Below are 3,565 nucleotides of genomic sequence, written 5' to 3'. Positions count from 1 at the left end.
CCATTAGCATATTGCATTCGTTTTTTTATTTAAATGAAACACGATAACACTATGCAAATGTTAACGATTATGCTTGATACAAAGTATTACATCACCAGGGTATGATAGAAAGAGTCATCGGTACCTAACAGGGCACCAATACCGCTATGGGACCACATTCGATGTGGCGCCTTAGCAACATGTGACTACAGTGCGCAGAATATGTACCCATTTTGTTTACCAGAAACAAAATTACAATACAGTCATAATAAGAATTTGTAATTTACAAAATGCGTCATAAAACACATCATCAAAAATACCCCCAAAGCATCGATACTAGCTTGTTTTATGAACTAATTAACTTTAACATCTTTAAAACAAGATTAAAAAAAGCGGGCTAGGGTCACGGGATGATCACAAAATTTTAAACAATTGGTTATTCAGCATAGGTTGTGAAAGACTACATCATGAACATATTATACATACATCATACATAATACTAGCTGTAGACATTGAAACAAAAGCCGCTAATATGTGTTACTGATCATGCTTTTATTTTAATAACAATCATTAATGATATTACTTTATTATTTATAACTTTATCTTACATTAAATTCAATCCTTATATTGTGGCGAGCACTGAAGGAACGTGGACGTAGTGGAATGTGTTCCTGTCGAAATTGTTTGGCCATCGTAACTGAGATAGTATCCAGTGTCTCTGTTGTCAGTCGGAATAGACGTCTAAACGAGCAAAGCCCTGCTTTAGTTTAAGACACGTTAATCTAGTACTGAATACGTTGATCTTTGGTAGCAAGTGAAGACCTGAGCGCAAGAAGACCGTAAGTCCACTTGGGCCCTCAACATGTATACACTAAAGTTGCGTATAATTTCGTATAGTTTAGTAATGTTTTATATATGTTCAGGGGCCAAAACAAATCTTTCACCATGGAACATGCATTAAACATTATAAAACCCTAAGTAACTATACGTAACTTTAGTGTATACATGTTGAGGGGCCAGTGGACTTACGGTCTTCTTGCGCTCAGGTCTTCAAGTAGATTATATAAATATGGAGAGTAATACGTAACGCATTGTTTCTTTGATTTGATATTTGAATGTCAATCACATGTTAATTTGGGTCTCATAGCTCGTAAAGATTACACTACTGCTACTCTACTCTGCACAAGATTGTTGTGCTCCAATATGCCTTTGAGTCTATGGTTACTATCATTATTATACTCAGCACGAGTTTTAATTCGCTCTCCTTTTTAGTGCTCAAATTAATTAAAGAAGTAAGGGCAACTTTCGTCTTTATTGCAGATATAACTAAATATTATGTACAACGTAGAAACGTGACAGTATTTCCGTGACACTATTTGATGTTGGCTTCAAATGACACGCAAAACAATACTTGGTCTCTGTTGTTGGTGACGGTCACGTTGCCCTCGATATAGCCCTATGGAGACAAAAAGTGATTAGAATGCAAATCAAATATTATGGCAATCAATACACCGTATAAATGTGTTATGTTGTTCTGGATCATTGGCATGGCTCCTAGAAGTGATCGATCACATAATTAGTGCACGAATGAACACGAGTGCACCCATTTATTCCCCAATGATACCTTCTGTCGTGTCACGTTGGGCATATGTCTTGAAAGGTTGTGTTACTGGTCATTATATTGATCTATTTTTCAAAGATCTTTTATTAACTCACTTTTGACAGTATACTTTTCTGTTAACATTTAATAATGTACATTATAATTCGATCAGTACTTTTAAAAAACTTCTTCTTAGTCTTGAACAAACATACAAAAAACACACCGAGAGTATCTAAATATTAACTCTCTCCACGCGGGTGTCGACTGCAGACGACAAGTTTTTTAAAAAATCAACAAATTTAAATTCAAGAATTGTAAATTTGTATGACCATATTTGGAATCAGTATGAAAAATGCTTTAAAATGAGTTCAAACAAGCCTAGTATTGGTTTAGTTGTTCTTGAGACAGCTCTTGACATTTTGAGAAAATATCTCCAAACTCGGGATTTTTTTATGTTGAAGCACGAAGGGCATTAATTATCACTATCAAAGGAAAGGAAATCAATGGTTTAACTAGGCCAATGCGACTGTTAATTTACATTCTTACCAACAGATATTCAGGCAATGCTAAATCTCTAGTGAGGGAGTAGTAGTACGTGTCTGAAAGAATAGTAGAGACCTTGCGAAATGAAGTTACTTTAACTTTAACTTTAACGTCTAGAGGATTATAGAGGATTATGTATTCAAAACCACCTTGGTTTTGAATACATAATCCTCTATAATCCTCTAGACGTTAAAGTTAAAGTTAAAGTAACTTCATTTCGCAAGGTCTCTAGTAGAGTTAATAACAGTTGGAATTAATTGCAGTTTTATACTTTGGCGTGAGAATGTGTATATCTATTTTTAAGATGAATTTCATAGTTCTAATTCAATTAAAACACACTTATTGTGGACGTTTCGAAATCTGACAGATTTCTTTATCAACACTGGCAATGTTGTGATGACCTTCTGTTTACAACGCATTGCAAAAGGTTAAAGCAATAATTGTATAAGGTTGTAAAAAGTGGCAAAGTTTAAAGCTTCTATCCAATTATTAGTAGAGAGGGGCACGTAATCAGCGCGTATTTAAGATCGGTTAAGGAATTTTATATCGCGAAAGTAAGAGTGTAAGGAATGGATAACAATTTATTAGAAATCCGTTATTTCTTCGTATATAACCAGTTAGTAAAGGACATTTGGTGTTACATATTCTTTGCAAACGTTTATGATTGTTGAACTTACACTTGAACTTATAACCAACTTAAGCCATATATAAGTATATATTTGAAGACACCTTGTATGATGACTTACCACCTTTCATCAAAGGACAAAGTGGATAGCCCACACCCTGAGCAATAGAATCACAGAAGTTGGCTTCCCATTGGTACGGCCATTTGCTTAAAGACACAACGAAGTCGGCATCGATTGCAGTGTGCGCTATTCAGTGAAAAACACAAGTTGCAATTAGTGCTGTAATGAACATTATTATTACACACGAGCGTATTAAAGTGTAGTCGTTGCAAACATAAGACATTCGGTCGTTTGAAGTTATTAGTTTCAGGATTGGTTTTGGTTTTGGTCACGTGGTTTCCTATTACCCTGCTTGAGCTCTTGACTGACGTCATTACCTATACTTTTGTCAGTACCCTTTGTGAGAAGCTTAATACTTGTAGGAAGCAGTTTCGGTTTTCATTTCAGGTTGTTACATAATCGTGCCAAGGCAGAATATCAGCACGTGGGTTCCTATAATCCTGCCTAAGCTCTTGACTAACGTCATTATCTATACTTTTGTCTGTACTCTTTGTAAGAAATTTAAAAGTTGTAGAAAACAGTTTCAGTTTTCATTTCAGTTTGTTACATAATCGTGCAAACACAGGTTTGAAATCACCGTGATCAAAGTATACAAAAGAAGTGTTTAAATTTCGCAGTGCAATATTCACGTCACGAGCAGAGAAGTCGAACAAGTCAATCTACATTAAAGCGTGGGTTCGATTTCCGTATAATTCTA

General features: G+C 35.1%; 1 long non-coding RNA gene across 1 annotated transcript; it reads right to left on the bottom strand.

The window, feature by feature from the left end:
* Positions 1 to 569: 569 nt before the first annotated feature.
* On the bottom strand, positions 570 to 2,984 carry LOC140136488 (uncharacterized). Its single transcript, XR_011856662.1, has 3 exons — positions 2,869 to 2,984; positions 2,126 to 2,178; positions 570 to 1,435 (listed from the first exon to the last, which is right to left on the bottom strand). It is a non-coding gene; the product is annotated as an uncharacterized lncRNA (long non-coding RNA).
* Between the last annotated feature and the right edge of the window lie 581 nt (positions 2,985 to 3,565).

The sequence above is a fragment of the Amphiura filiformis genome, chromosome 16 (assembly GCF_039555335.1).
Source record: "Amphiura filiformis chromosome 16, Afil_fr2py, whole genome shotgun sequence".
Taxonomy (NCBI): Eukaryota; Metazoa; Echinodermata; class Ophiuroidea; order Amphilepidida; family Amphiuridae; genus Amphiura; species Amphiura filiformis.
Note: the sequence above shows the minus strand (reverse complement) of the source record. Positions and strands in the feature narration are given on the sequence as shown.